Below are 16,801 nucleotides of genomic sequence, written 5' to 3'. Positions count from 1 at the left end.
TATGAAGGAAGTTGAGTATCAGTGATGCTTCTGGCTTCAGTCAATTCAGTCTGTCAATGCCTTTAAGGAACTGAGAGTTTTCTCAAAATAAAAGAGAATATAGTACTGAAGGTGTTTGGAGGTAAAGAGCCATCAGAAGAGAGGACAGTACGTGATGAGGTAGCATCGTTAAACGTGTTTTGCTCAGTGAGATTAACATAGAAGGCTAAGTGTAGAGCAGTAACTGTTGTGATTGGAATAGAACTATAGCTTAAAGGTACACTAAGCATGAATTTGCAGAGAAAAAATATCAAAATAGATTAACAGAGAAAGGATTTGCATTCATTTGATGTTATTTGGCTGTGTTTGCTGGTATTTGAATAAAACCCATGTTCTACTTTGAAGTATTTAATTTGCTTTCTCTGTAGTATGAAGGACTCTTAAATTTTGTAGAAATTAAGGATGGAAAAGCTAAAACATGGACATAGCGCAGGGTGAGGAGGGACTACAAAGATCTCTAACTACCTGTATTTGCAGTCTCTGCTATCCCACTGGAAACGCACAATGTTGGGCTGTTCACGTGCACGTTGTCATATGCATCTGGCAGGTGATACTGGAATTGCCTACTGGTTTCTTCCCTACTTATCCCTTTCCCTCCCTGCCTGAGCATCTTTGATTACCCTCTTTATTGTTCTGAAGTTCATAGTCTGTTCAGTGTGATCTGTTCTGCGTAGTTTGCTGATCTCCATCATTTCAGTCACGTGCTATTGGATTAGCTACTTGCTCGTTTGATTGTGTACCTTAAAAAACAAACCAGTTTTTGTTTGTTAACCTTTTCATTGCTCTAAAAAAGCTTGAATTGCGTGCATTGTATCCATTTCCTAACATTGTGATAATCAAAAATAGTAGCAGTATTGGCAGTAAATATCAATTATTTTGTGTAAAACTTTGTAAGGCGCTAAAAAGTGTAAAGCACTGCTTTGTGCTTTTGATAGTTGATTTAGTTTGTCTGAATGATGCAGACTTAAATTACGACCTGAAATTCTTCTATCATGATTCAAAAACTTATTTTCCAAATTAGTTTGATCCTAAAAAATATAAAAATAAAAAAATCTTAAGCATGCCATAAATAGAGAAGTATTAGTTGTTACACTACTAAAGCTTGAGGTCATAGTAAATAAAACATGTAGGAATTGAATGCTCAGTGAGTCACCACTAGCAGAACATGTCTGGTGCTGTAGAAGGAGATGGAAATTGCCGGAGGTTTGTCTAGAATCTGTGCATATCTTTTTATGATCACCACTGCTATGAACCATCTGTGAACACAAAATACCTTCCAGGCACATTTGAAGGGTCTCTGTGCTACTTTTGACCATGAGCCTGTCTCTACTGTGCTCATCTTCCAGTGCCACAAAAGAAATGATCAGTCAAGCCACAGTAAGCAGGTTCTGCTTTTGGAAATGTTTAAGTGAATATTGCAGTCTGATATTTTACAAGTTAAAATGAACCAAGATATGATTATGAAGTTTTTTTCCCAAGCAGAATCATAAGTGTTATGGGACAAAATAGAAAGTGATGCAAATTAGTACCTGTAATTGCAGGGTCAGAATTGTCACCAGCTTGTGCCTGTTTCCTCCTTCTCTTTTTATCGAAGCCACATCAATATAGATCAGGTAGAATTTTTTTCCAAAACTTACATAAAAAAATGTATTTTAGAAATATATGAAACCTCGCTTTAAGTGCTTCAACAGATGGCAAGTCTGTCACCTGTTTTGGTAAGCAACACTAATGTTTAATTGTCCTTGCTGTTTGTGAATTTTGTTCTGGTTGCTGACAGGCTCCTCAGTGTTCAGGCTCCCTGTTGTGTCGGAGCAGAAGTGGCTAGTGTGTTCCAGAACCACAGTGTGCATATTCTGGCTGTGTACTCAAAGGTTGCACGTTCATTTAAATTAACAAGTCAGATCCCCTTCTTCTGAAATACAGCATAGACAGCAGTCAGTAATTTAGATCAGTCTTAAATATTTTTGTAAAGTAACTTATATGGTTTCTACACACAGATCACGTGCTCTTCTGAGATCTGTTTCCTCATGTTTATTGCTTTTTGTTACAAACTGAATTTGCTGTTTATTCTGTTGTCTAAGGCATCACTAATAATTTGATAGAAATTTTTATGTTTGTTGATATCATTTTAACAGTAATAAGACACAAATTTCATTTTTTTAAGGACAGATTAAGGAAATATCTACAGACTGAAAACATGATTTCAGAGGTCTAAAAATCTCCTGAGAGAATCTGCCCTTCTTTGAGATCACAAGGTCAGTAGTATGGTAGCAGTTATTCTCATGCATCTGTCTATAACAAGTTATGCAGACCCAATTTCAGTTTGGTACTGTTTGGTGGTACAGAACATGGTATTATATTTTACATCTCTGCAGAGATTTTTATCAGCAATTTTAGAAGAGCATCAGGGAAAATATTCTAATTTCCAGCTGCAACTTTGTTTAAAATTGCTTAAAATTCACACTAAAAGCTTTTGGACTATTATACATCAACAGCTTCCAATGTAATTGGTTTTTACAGGAGAAATGTTCATAACTTCTTGCCTGTGTTTGTAAGTGAATTAACTATTGAATATTTGCATCTTTTGTTATTTGCTTGCAAAAGTATAAGCTGCTTAATATTCTGGAAAACACTATGTTGTCTGAAGAGGTACTTTCAAAGCTTGTATTTTAATTAATAACAACACAATTCAATTATTTTTTTTCTGGAAGTAATGGATATGATTTATTCAAACTCAAAGAGATATCCAGCTGAAGTACTAAATGTGTTCAAAGAACTTGTGTGTAATCAGTGTGGTATAATAAGAACTTCACCAGAAAGTAATTAAAATACTTGATAAATAAAGGAAAACAAAAGCTATCTCTTAGATAACATGTTCATACTTTGCTGTAAGTTTTGGTCAGATCCTAGAAAACATGTACAGTCTTTATCTTTCAGGTGTTTGTTGTTAGAATGTTATTTTTAAATGCTACACATATTAATGAAGGAAAAACTGGGAAAGCAAGGGTGTAGTTAACCCTTATCCTGAAAGGTCTGAAACAAGGACATGAATGCAGACGCTAAAACTGCATGGATCTAAATGTAGCAGTATTCTGCTTATGTACAGCACTGTATCATGTGGAGATGCACACATGGGCAATGTTCCATGAACGTAGTTATTTCTTTTTCTCATTGGTTGTTTTCATGGTCAGAGTCAAACAAATTTATATCATTTCTTTTTACCTTTCCTACATTATCCTGATCACACACTACCAAAGGCAGCTGAGACTTAACTTTCTTTCAATAGTTGGAGCCTTAAATTATGTAGTCTACTTTTGATTATCTGTTGTTTTTCTTTTGCTCTAGAGATATTGGGTAAAGAATGATGCTCCTCTGGTTTGTGTGCTTAGTGTGCTAGAAGGTGGAATTATAATTAAAAGACTAAACAAACATAACTGAAAACAGTCCTGTTGACTTTAGGAGTGCTCCATTAAGTCAGTAAGCTGGTAAACACTGTGGGGAAAACTTTCCAAATGAGCCTTACTGTTACCGTTGTTCCACTGATGGGTGCAAATAAAAATGGGATTTGGAAAGGAATTGACCAATATTTCTTTTGCTGCATCAGAGAGGGTGTTTGCAAGTAGTTTTCAAGTTAATATGTGCCTTTCTGTAGACAGATGGGATATATACAAAAAAACTGGGAAAATCTTCAAAAGAGTGGTATGTTTGCGCTGCAGGATAAGAAAAACTTCAGCTTTATTTGAATTAGAGTGTGTAAGTAAACCTCACAATGTAAGCCTTAATAGCACAATTGTTTTCGAAGAAAAACTTTTGAGGCTTACATTGTAATATGCCATCTGTAACTTTCTTCTCAGGATTCTGGTGAATTCTTTCATGACTTCATTAACTCTTAATGGGTTTTAGTGATCAGAGAAGGCTTAGCTAGGACTTATCAGCAAGAAACAACATCTGTAAGGAACCTGTACAATTAATAGGTGTGCAAACACATAGAATCCTCTGAATTCATTGAGTGTAACATCAGAGGTCACCAAACCCAATGCTCTGATTGCTATGATGTTCATTCTTTTTTTCTATCTCTTGTGCTGTATTAAAATACTTTAGGTAACTATGTTGGATATTTGAATATTGGTAGCCTAATGGAATTTCAGTGAAAAGAAGGGCCTTCTTCTGTAGAGACTTTTCCATATTTGTAATAGATAAACTGACCTTCTATCAAGAATTACAACATAATTCTATGTTATATGAATACAATTTATATTCATATTGATTTCAAAGGGGCAAAAAAATAGTTTTTCTTAAAAGTACATAATATAGAAATCTTAGCCTAGATGCTTTTTAATAGAATGAAGGCTTTCTGTTCAGTATTTCTGTAAAATTACATTATTTTATTGTTCAGTATCCTCTTAGTAAGAGTAGCATTTTAGAGCTCAAAGACATTTTAAAGTTATTGTTAAGGAACCAGTCTTACGTCAGTTTACTTGAAGCAATTGCCCTAAACTGTGGGTAGTTTCAGTTTCTGACCTAAACTTGCTTATTTTAATTTTAGTTTTTGTTGAAAATGAAAAGCAATCTAGACCAAACACAGACAGTTGATGAAATGCAGTTGCAAATGATAGGTAGGCCCAATGCTAGCATTTTACATAGAAAACAATGTCCTGCAGTTAAACTTAAGGTGTCACCTGCTAAACATTTACAGAGAAGGACTTTCGTCTGCTGTCGTACAGTCTTTCACTCACTATCAAATCTGTAGATAAAGAAAATGACTTTAAGCTGCCCCCACAGAGAAGCACCCAATTCTTGCAGCTGACTGCAGCCTCGTGCCTGACTCTCAGTAGCTGTGTGTTATATAGAAGTTGGTATTATTCACTGTTATGAAAAGACATTCAGCTAAACACACAGCTTTCCCCCACTTGTTTTTCTGTTAAACCTCCTCAGAGCGCATTCACCTGGGTACCAAGAGCTGTTAGGCTCCCTGTTTCTCAGGTGGAGCAGATCTATGCCTCTGCTAGGGGCATTCCTTCCCTCTGTTGCTTTCTCAGAACTAACAGCTTTATCTGCTCTTCCTTGCAGGAAGGGATTTTCTCTTAGGCAAATACATACATTCTTCTATCTTGTGTTTCTTTGGGGATAATATACCTTAGCAGTTTGTTAGTGTACTTATTTCCATAGTAAATAATTTGCAGACCAAATAATGTATTTAAACAAAAGGGACTACTGAAAGTCTTCATTTTGATTGGATTGTTTGCGGTTATCTCTAAGCCCCTGAGAGGGGGGGGGGGGGGGGGGGGGTGGTTCCTTTTAGAACTATAGAATGGTCTGGTTTGGAAGGGACTTTTAAGATCACCTAGTTTCAACCCCCTGCAGATACACCTCCTTCTAGACCAGTCTGCTTAAGGTCCCATCCAGCGTGGCTTTGAATGCTTCCAGGGAGGGGTCATTTATAACCGCACTGGGCAGCCTGTTCCAGTGTCTCACCACCCTCACAGTAAAGAATTTCTCCCTGATATCTAGTTTAAATCTTCTCTCTTCTAATTTAAAGCTATTTCTACTCGTGCTGTCACTACGTGCCCTTATAAGAAGTTTCCTTCCCAGCTTTCCTGTAGGCCCCCTTCAGATTCTGGAAGGTCACTATAAGGTCCCCATGGAGCCTTCCCTTGTCCAGGCTGAAGGGCCCCAGCTCTCTCAACTTGTTTTTATAGGGGAGGTGCTCCAGCCTTCAGATCATCTTTGTGGTCCTCCTCTGGATCTGCTTGAACAACTCTGTGTCCTATTTGTTTTTGGGGCTCCAGAACTGGATGCAGTACTCCAGGTGGCATCTGGTGAGAGCAGAGTAAAGGGGCAGAATCACCTCCCTTGACTTGCCAGTCACACTTCTCTTGATGCAACCTGGGATGCTGTTGGCCTTCTGTGATGTAGGAGGACATTGCTAGTTCATGTTAAATCTTTCATCAACTGACACTCCCAAATACTTCTCCTCAGGGATGCTCTCAAGCCATTCTCCAACCAACCTGTATCTGTGCTAGGGATTGGCATGGTGCAGAACCTTGCATCTGGACTTGTTGAATTTCAGGAGTTTGGCATCGGCCCACCTCTGAAACCTGTCCAGTTCTCTCTGGATAGCATCCTTTCCCTCTTGTGTGTCAATTGCACCACTCTGCTTGGTGTTGTCTGCAAATTTGCTGAGAGTATGTTTGATCCCACTGTCCATGTCACCTACAAAGATGTTAACGCCAGTTCCAACACTAATCCCTTAGAAACACCACTCAGAAAGGTCAGTTGGTCATCACATCCTGAAAAGCACAAGTAAACTAAAAGTATACAACCTGATGCATTAAGTGGAGCCCTTTACCCCTTTCTGGAGTGGTTTCTTTACTGTGTGTTACCGGGGTTGAATTTCTTTTAGTTACATACAGAATATTAATAGAAATTTCTACATACTTATAAAATGACAGGTTTTTTTGGTTGTTTTTGTTTTTAATGAGGCTTCATAGTTCTGCTTTTGACTTTTTCATGTCCAAATAGTAGGTTCCTAGCCCCTCTTTCTGCATGACAGTCCCTGCCTAGCAACAGAGGAGTAAAAAGACCCCAGCCCACATTTGACTTCTGAAATAATTTAGTGAGGGCTGAGTACTGATAAAGATGAAAGGTGTACATATGTGCACTGTCTTAAATAGGGGTTGCAGAGTTCAGGAAGACTGATTGAGTTGTACTGGAACAGCTGCTGGGATGGAGCAACCATACAATGTGTAGAAGAAACCTGATTCCGTTGTTTTTAATGGCTGTGTCCTCTAACAACTTGTGCTGTATTATAGTATCTACAGCCAGTGGCTGTTTTCTGCACTTGAAAATGCTCATGAGAGTTGCTGCCAGTGTTCTCTTCTGATAGTGCTGGCTTGGCACTAGCAGTTGTGCTTGATTAGCCCAAGAGAAATGTATCACACACACAGCTTAACCAAATGCTGTAAACTGCTGAAGGAGATGATCTCTGCTATCACAAATGTAACAGTTTTCCCCTGCCAGGATCTATAAAACTTCGGGACAGCTGAGCAGATGTCTCATAGCTGATACTTCAGAAACTAATGAGCTATTTTTTTTCTTTAAAATGGGCATAATTTAATTTTATATGACATTGGCTGCGTTTTAATGGATAGCATGATAAAGCCTGAACTCTTGACTGAGGTCAGCCTATCTGCTAGTGTCTTGTTTTTAGGAGTAGCTAAGCATATAAAGAAAAAAAAAATCTTCTCTTATACTAAAAATCTCTAGTGGTTCAGTACAGAATAGGTTTTAATCAGCAATTACATTAAAAGGGAAATTGAAATGTGTACATGACTGTAAATTCCCTTGTATTACTTTTCTTCCTAGAAGTTAGAAATTAGAGATAAAAAGACATGTGCCTCACGTTCCAATGTAAAGAACTACTGCAGGGTTTCTCTCATAGTATGAGCGTTTTCTTCTGTGGAGCTGTGGTTTCTTTTCTAAGACTTTTGCGTATACATTAACACTAGCAAAAAATAAATAAAGGCAAAACTCCATGTTTAGTAAGCATCTGTGTTCATAGCATCTGTGTCCTTCTGTCTGTTAAGATACACATAGTGCTGGTTATGTGATGTAGTGGCTGAAATGTGATGCAGGGATTTCAGAGACTTGTATCCTAGGCTCTAGAGTTTCCCTGCTTAGGGAATTTGAGAGATTCATTAAATAGATGTGTCCAGAAGAGACTAAGGCCTTCTTTCAGCATGTTGCTGAAGTTACATTCTTACTTAATGAGAATAACTGTGCTGGGACCATTGTTTGTTGATATCTGTTCTCACTGAGTCAGAACCATAAACCCAACCACCTAAAATTGCATCAGCAATTAAATTTAAATCAATGATTTAAAAATCATTATTCATTCTTAAATATTTTAACACTTTTTCTCTCTATTTCTTCATCGTCATCCGTATTGTCATTTTGATTTCCTTGGAAAAACATTGAAATTCAGTGGTCTGGTTTATACTTAAGTCCTAGACACATTCTTGTTATTTCTAATCCATCAAGAGTATCCAACAGCTCCTTTATTTCTTTATTTAGGCTCTCCTACACAGCAGTCTAATGAGGTCAGAAAGGTCAGAAGAAACTAGCAGGAAAGGTCAGAATGGCTTATGCATGGGTCCTTTTCTGTGGGCTGATACTCAGCATGCTGGGAATGGGTCAGATTATACTGTTTGGATTGTGCATGAAATAATGACATTACCAATTTGACAAGTATTCTTCATTATCCTTTCCCACAGAATGCATTTCCATGACTAGAGCAATTAGCAGGGATTATCTCTAGGAAGAGGAATAAATGGCTTTTAACTGCTTTGTATATACAAAAATAATGCTAGCTTGTTTAAACTTTTCCTATCTGAAGGGTTTTTTCTTTATAAGTTCAAGTGATAGGATACCAGAAGAAACAGTACTTTCCCATCCACCTACTGCTGTTACATAGACGTAAATAGAAATGTGAAGTTCATATGAGACTTAAATTTTCTTAATTTCTGCTTGCCATTATAACTGTTTTTGTTGTTGTTTTCTTGTGTAACAGTTTTGGAAAATAATTTTCCAAATGATTAGGCAGATCCTCTCCAGCTGACGATGTCACAGCCTACTTTGTTCTTTTTAACACTAAGAGCACAACTGCGGGATAAGTAACAGTAAGGTATTTGATTTCTTTTTTTCTCTAATGAAGAAGCAAGGCATGGGATAATTAAATTGCTGAAGGTCTCATAAAGTTAATTACCAGAAAAAGCTTTTGGAGTTTGAACTGGTTTTGGAAACTAATCTCAAGTGTTTGCTGCAAGTCCCATGCTGGCAATTCTTCTTGCAATCCAAAGAAAGCTTCGAATTCAGCATTAGTTAAATTATTAGTAACACCTTTATAAGGAAAAAAACAGTTTCCTAATGATTCCTAAGTGCTTGGTCATTTCTTTGCAATTGCTCTTTTTTAAGAATGCGTGCTATTTGTTGCATTTTTTTTTATATGTGCTATCAGGCTTTGGCTTCAGAGTTTTCATTGGTTACTCACTGCTTAGTAAAAATTACCATATTTGACATATAAAGTATATTTGAGCCTGTGAATGTCTATTTGCTGTCTGAAGATTTGGCTTTGACTTGTTTGTTTGGGTGGTGGATAGAGTGTTCTAGTGCTACCACTGGTGGAACCACCTGGGTACCTTGTTTGTATGCTGAAATTGAACAAAACACCAGATGTGTGGAGAGGTAGGAATTTTCACTCCAGTCCTTGTTCAGGCTAGATTTGACTCAGCTGTCAACCTGTATCTGTAGAATAGGATCTTGTTGCTTGTTTTTTAAGTTGCCTCTTCTTCCCCCACTTCACCCTTCACTATAGTCTGGGGTCATCGGTCCTTTTTCCACAAATTTTCTGATTTTATGTAGCTACCTTTCCTAACTTACAGTTCTTGCTCAATGTACATTTCACTTAGTGAATTTTGTCTCTATTTGCTGAAGATTTGGGATACAAATGAATTGTTTTCTTATTGTTAATATTTTTATAAAGGTTAGAAATATATTCCTAGCAAATTTTGACTGTCATTGTCACAACATGGTGTTTTTGGTGTTCAATCATTTACTTTGTCATTCAATTACTTTAGAACCTATGCGTCTTTTTTACCAGTATTCTAGTTATAAATGCATTTGCTACGTATCAGAATAAACATTGTGGCCTCATCTTTCACAATCCACCTTCAGGAGTTTACCATATTTAATCTTCTGAAACACTGCTTTGTCTGTGTAGTTTCCCAGACGTGGTTCTCCTACTTGCTATTGAATTTATTTTCAAAAGGTACTTCTTTTTTTCTTTCCTCACCTTACACCTTTCTGTACATTTATGTCTTTAGCAACCTTTTTCCTTTCCGTATGTACTTTTTTCTTCTTAATCCCATAAATGTTTGCGGTGAACGTATAGGTGTTCTCAGCTTTTTATTGTAGTATCATTTTTCCATTGAGCAGTTTGTCTCATATCCTCTAGGATAAACAACTGAACTGTGAAACAAACTTTTTAGTATTTCCAGTCTCAAATATCACAAAATCCTAGCCTTAACTAGTGTATTCCTAATGTGTTATTGTGTATATCAGTGCTGCTTCAAAGGTAATGCCTCCCTAACCTGTTTGATGCATTTCTTTGTATCCCCTTTAGCAGCATGTTGTTTGGTGTTTTTTTTTACTGTCCTAAATGTATATACCATTTGCTTATTTCTAGATACAGAAGCAAGTTCTTCTTAGTCTGTTACATGATGATGACTTTTATGAGATGACAAGTGACAACTCTGTTTTCTGTGCACTCCCAGCTCTCTGAATATACCTTTGTCTCTTGTTTGACATTTAAAATATATAGCTTTTAAGGCAGAGATCTCTTTGGAATCTGTTAATGCTATTGTTATTGCAGAATGAAATCTAAAGATAGCTATCAGGGTAAGGTTTGTGGAGAAAGTAATACCAATTCAGTGAAATGAACTTGTACAGTTAGAAAAAAAGACAGGCTTTTGTGTTTGTGATCTCTTCCTTGTGTTCTCTTAGTCATCTCAGTTGTCTACTTGGAGATACTGCTTTACTCTTCAAACTCTGCCTATTTCATGGCTTGTCAGACTGGCTGTCATCAAAAGGCTAGTAATTATTGATCTGGGTCTGATCCAGTATGAATGTAGATTTTGAGGTTGTCTGCATGTGCAGCGAAAGAATAGTAGGATCAGCAAAGAGTAAGTACCGCCTGCCATTTTAAGTCTCCTACAAGTTAAATATGACTGCTCAGGAATTGTCTAGGCACTGGAGATAGTAAGAAAACTGCAGGATACACAGTTGTTACTCAATGCCACTGTAAATTATATGAAATAAGTTTCCTGCATGTAAACGGTGCCGCTGCTATATCTCATTCCAAGACATCTAGGGCAGTGAAGTTGTCTTTTGCTGTGGAAGAATAGAGAAGTGGCCCCAGCAAATACTCATACTTCTTGAAATCTGAAATGGTGAAAGTCTGTGTTAAGAATCCTGTATCCTGGTGACATATGTAACCATTAGCAACAGCAGACTTAGAGCAGAATGAAAATGGTTTCTTGGACTCTGCCAGAACTGTAGTAGAGTCAGTGAAGTTTGCCTACCTGAAGATACAGAACGAGACAGCCAAGGACCTCAACTTCATAATTTCCAGTCACAAAACCAGTGAGTTCCTCAACAGGCTCGGAGCTGTTGATCTGGTAAAAGTCTATTAACAGCAAATGGCAGCTGGTGCTGTCAGCTTGCACCTTTGCTGTAACCTAGGTCAAAACAGACAAGTTGACTGGACTCTTTCTAAATATTTGATAACACGAGTTTTATTTCCATCTATTATAGCAGGAACAAACAGTGTCCATATGCTTCTAGAAAGGAAAATATTGTGACAGAGATAATATCCTTAATGCTTAAAAACGCTTGGCCAAAGGGATAAATTGATGGAGAAACTGTGGTCATTGCAGAGATGCCAAAAATAAACTGAAGCAGTAATCAGTACTCTGCAACACTGGAAGCTGCTAAATGATGCAATTTCCTGTCAGGTAATTTCAGTGGTCCCCACAGCCCAAGTTTTATCTGTGTCATAAATTCATTAGATTGTTCTCAAGCTGTTTGAATATAAACCTTGCAGGAAGTCTTTGTTTACTGAATATATTTGTTATCAAATAATGTGTTTTTGTTCTTGGAAGTGGAAATCATTCTTTCTTGTTAAGCTTATTGCTGAAATGGAAGGACTGACTTTCTGAAGTTCTGTTTCAGCATTGAACAGTTCCACAAAAATGCTGTAATGCCCAAGATATTATGAAGAAACAGTAAAATGTTTACTGCAATAACCCAATGGTTCAGGTTTTGACTTGATTAAGATCTGATATATACGCTATGAAAATTATTTTGGACATTAAATACATGATAGGATTTTTCACTGAATTTCTTTAACATTGATTTTGGAGAAGGTCAGAGCATTACCATATCTTCAAGGGATAAGGAAAGGATACTCCTTCAAAATACACTTGGTTTTTTTCCATGTTGCCTGCTGTCATGGAACTTATGGGGGAAAAATATGTTGTGCTCTTTTTGGCTTAGAAAACTCAACAGGAGCGATAAAATTCCCAGTGCAATGCTGATACTATCAGTGATGCTGGTGCACAAACAAAGAGGTAAAGAACATATATTTTCAAGCTCCTCTGGAAACACATAAAGGAAAGAAATCAATGCTGGCCAAAGCATTGATTATATTATTATATATATAATAGGGACAGAATTACTACAGGAGAATCAGTTTCTAGGCTTTAAAGGTTATTTGAAACAGCAGAGTTTACATATAGTTTAAAATTCAGTGTTATTTTAAATGGTAAGTGACATGTAGGGTGGTACGTGGGATGTACAAAGGCAGGAACAGTCTTGCAGCAAATTCACTTCCTCTGGAATGAGACCCTAAACCGATATTTAGAAATTCAGTGGAGACACCTTACTTTAGAGTGTAGTTATGTTCTGTTCTATAGGTATAAAAGTCCACTTTGTGTTTTATTGTAAGTGAAAATGCGTTGTAAGTTGTAATGATGCTTTGTAAGTTACTGCATAGCTGTTAAAAAACAAAAAGGATTGTTTGCATTGTGGTTCGGATCTATTATATTTTATCACTGTCTCTGCTCAAGTTGAATTTCATCTATTTATGGCAGTCAGGAAGAAATTAGAAGGAAAGATTCATCTTCCAGTGGAAGAAGGAATCTTGAGTTGTTCATAAAATCTGAACAGTTTGTCTGCTCCACTATGTAAACTGTGAAAGCAAGAGATGAGGCAGTGTTATTGGTTACAGCAGTGCTCTAGGAAGCGATGCTGATGATAAGTCAGTAAGGAAAGATGGTGGTCTTCCTCCTGACTGGATTCTTTTTCTCTTTGAACATCCCTGTCTCAGTAACCTTCTGTCTGAAGGAAAAGAGAAAATGATAGCTACCATGCTTGCTTCAGATTTATTTTTTTTTCCAGATTTTATTTTAAATTTTTAATTTTAATCTTTCTGCTGGTCAACAGCCAAGTGAAATTTGTAAGCTGAAAAATGATACTATGAGAAAAGGTGTGCTTAGCAACCAAGCAGGAGAAAAGCAAAAGCAGTAGAGAGTATGTCAGTTAATTAAAAACTAAAAACCACCTTTGATTCTTGCGTTTGTCTTGCAATATCTTACGGCACTGAACATAGCCTTGTAGTTCTGAATTACTCCCTGGCACAGATCATGTTGCTATGTCTGAGCTGTCATGGAAACTAGCTGGAGCAAAGCTGGCTTATGAAATGCATACAAGACAGCACAGGCAGTCTCTGTTCTTAATGTATTTGGCTTTTTCTGAGACTTTTTTATTTTTATTTTTTAACATAACAAGCAGTTTGCTCTTCAATATAAAGCTTACCTTCTGGGTTTTTTGTTGTTGTTGTTTTTGTTGTTGTTGTTTTGTTTGTTTGTTTTTCATTTGGAGAAAGTGTACTTTCGGCTTGTGTTTAGGACCTTGCAAAAGGCTAATGTTGGCTGTATCAAGCATTACCGCAACACTTAATTTAATTGCTTTGATTATTCACATAATCTAATGCAACAGCAATGAAGAGATTATTTTGCTGCTTGCTGTACACCTCAGTATATCAATTCACCTGCCACAGGGTTAATGAATTCTTATGTTTTGATAGTTAACCAGCAGCTTTCAGAAAGTTTGCAAAAGGAGAAAGAAAGCCCAAGTATTTACTGCAGGGGTTATTTTTGTTTGAACTGAGCAGATCTTGTAAGGCATAGTACCACTCAAGTCCATCCAGCTGCTTTCTGGAAGGAAGTGTCTGAGAAACCACCCGAATACGGAGGTTGTTAAGTCCTTTTTTTTTTTTATCTTAAAAAGATTCAGGTATTGTAAGATACAGCAATAATATATCAGTAAAAATGAGGTTGCTTTCAAGACAGTCTGTAGGAAATAGGATATTGTATACCTCATGAAATGTATAAAGAGCATTCACTGATGCTCTGTGGCTGCTTTATGCTATGTAATTTAGGAAGTTGCTCCTGGTATGGAGAAACTTTTAGAAGTCAAAAAATAAGGAAACTGCATGTGCTGCCCTTCAAACTGACATGACACATGTGCCAGACGTAAGAAAGAAGGGTGGCACTGGCAGTCTTGCGTTGATATGCTGTAGAGTCACTCTTTTGGTGGCTGAAATCAGAGCAGCTTCTAATGCCTGCACTTCAGCTGTAATAATCTTTTTTAATGTCTTCTTACCTTTCAAATTAATTTGAAAGGTAATTAGATTTGTCAATTTTCCCAAATTTCTAGACGCTATTTCAAAATATGGTTGTACTGTAATTTAAGCTTCTCATATTTACGTACTTCAAGAATGAAGAACAAGTATGTTCTTCAGACAAGCTACTGAAATCCTACGAGCCTCAGTATTTTGGGCTGAGTGGTTAAGAAGGAACTGCTTGAAGACAGTTCAGCTTTGGCTGTGATGTATCCAGAAAAAAAACATGGGGTCCAGGGAGAGAAAGGGTATTTGATTAAGTTATATTTGGTCTGGAAAGAAGTGTGTAGGATTAATAAATATTTAAGGTTATCCTACCCCAGATGTACTGACAGTAACTTCAAGTGGAGAGCTTTAATATTTCACTGTTTTATCTCAAGAAAAGTAGTTCTGTAGGACTACTGGAATGGCATTGTTCCATGGGAAATTTGCAGCAATACCTCATCCTTAGCTCAGATTAGAGGAGGTTGCATTCACAAGATCTGTAGGTGTTACTGAAGTCATGATCACAAATCTCTGACTTCAAAACCTGAAAGTCAACTGTGAGGCATTTTGGAACCACTGGTGCTGATAAAATACAAGGCATAACCTTCAGTGCATATAATCTGTGTAAAAGTACTCAGGTTTAAATGCATACAGGCTAGAATAAAGCAGTCTTTACTCATATATTCCTTTATGATGGTAGAGATGATTCAGCATCCAAACTTCTTCAACAGTTGCCTTTAACTGTAGCCTCTGTGGAATAGGAAAGCATAAGAATTTCCCTCTGAACTGGTCTTCCTTCAGAGCAGTGTGGGATCTGGCAGACAATTTACCTGTATTTACAATTTGTCAGCAGATTCTTGGTTCTGTTTTTATTATGATTTACTAGGAGCCTTGCTTCCCTCTTGGGAAGCTTTGGGTGGGAAGATTGGTCAGCATTTGCACATTTACTTCCACTGGTGCTTCAAAGAGAGTTGATGTTGGATTTTCCCAGAGAAAGTCCTATGATGGACAGGACTTCACAGGGAAAATCCAACAAGTCCTGTATGAGAGATACAAGGAAGTGTTTGGAGCTCTTCCTTCTTTGGAGTGGCAAGGGAGGTTTGGGGTTTCCTGCTTTGAAACTCTTGGGTGATTTCTAACTCCTCAGGGGTTAAGGGTATTTCTATAACAGTATGATGAAATTGCAGAAGATGGTTCTGATAGGAACCTGCTTCTATTTATTATACCTGTAAGAATAGGGTATGGGGTGGACTATATGTAGGTTCCGAAAAAAAAGGTCAAGTTAGAATTTGGAAATTCCAAATTTCACTGTGGAGGATTTAAGTGTTGTTTTTTTATTTCCCAAACTTGAACAGCTGAATAACGGAGGCTGTTTTTCATACAGCAGGAAGACTGCTTGCTGCTATTGTCTGCCTGCAGAAACAACTTATTCCTGCAAACTGGTTTAACACTATCTTGTTGAATATGCTTTCCTCTAACCTTTCAAGATTTGAAAAGTGCTCCATACTATATATAATAACACCCAGGAAATGCGGAATAAGTGGAATAATACCGTTTACCTTACCAGTTCTTTTTGTTCTTTCCATCTGCCAAGCATTTGCTTTTTCTCCCCCACTCTCTGCTCCCTCCCCACTCCTTCCCCTCCCCCCAGTGCTGCTGCAGCAAAATGCCTGCCTTTTGTTTATGTCTTCTCCACTAGCCTTGTGACATCATCAATGATATCGCCAGGGGAGAAAATATGCGTAGCTGCAGCTAACCCAGCTGTTCGTTAGTAGCACGTCTAGCCTGCTTTCATTTCTTCTCATTAATGTCTATGTGGTAGTGTTTCCTGCTTAAGAGATGTGGAGGGTTCTCAGTCACCAGCCATCTGCTCAGTCGTTGTCTTTGGGCAGAGAAAAACGGTGGCATTTTAAAATACGTACATTCTTGATAATAGTTTTATTTATTTATTTATTTATTTAACAAAATGAACATGAGATTCTAGCAGGGTTTCATCGCTGGGTTGAACAGTAGGTAGTTCTGTGTCCTTTACTTCTCGTCTTTTATAATTCAGTGCAATCACAGAGACTGCGTATCAGCTGGTAGAAAACCTTAATAATACGTGATGAGTGAAATGTGGAGAACAAAAAAGAGTTTGAGAGTTTTGTCACTGATTTTCATGATGACAGAAAAGTGCATGAATCTGTTTGTCATGCTTGTTCCTTCTTCCATGCAAATCAGTAGCAAAACTTCCATAGTACCAGAATAAAGCCGACCAAGTGCAACAAGCTGTCATTTATTCTAATGAGGGAGGTTTTAAAGAGAAGGAGTCAGGATTCCATTTGTGGAATGTTAATGAGAAAACAGTTTATTTTTGCCAGCTTATGTTTTGAAAATGCTACGAATTGTTCCAGAGATAATTCACAATTTCACAGCGGAGCTGCATCTTTGCAGTGTTATTATTAGGGTTAATTACTTGCTCAGCGCGCTGCCTTTCAG

The 16,801-nt window shown here is 37.3% G+C and overlaps 1 protein-coding gene across 5 annotated transcripts in view; it reads left to right on the top strand.

The window, feature by feature from the left end:
• The window catches only part of CSRNP3 (cysteine and serine rich nuclear protein 3), an 86,679-nt gene that overhangs the window by 32,015 nt on the left and 37,863 nt on the right, over positions 1-16,801 (top strand). Inside the window, exon 2 of one of the 5 annotated variants that reach the window (XM_015869182.3) lies at positions 2,209-2,294. The exons of 3 other annotated variants lie outside the window; for them this stretch is intronic. The gene's annotated coding sequence lies outside the window, so the exon portion shown is untranslated. Of the gene's footprint in view, positions 1-2,203; positions 2,295-16,801 lie in introns of those variants that run through there. One more of the 5 variants, XM_015869180.3, reaches the window with a different exon arrangement.

Source organism: Coturnix japonica, chromosome 7 (genome assembly GCF_054131305.1).
Source record: "Coturnix japonica strain WE chromosome 7, WE-NBRP24, whole genome shotgun sequence".
Taxonomy (NCBI): Eukaryota; Metazoa; Chordata; class Aves; order Galliformes; family Phasianidae; genus Coturnix; species Coturnix japonica.
This window is presented reverse-complemented; position numbering and strand designations above follow the sequence as displayed.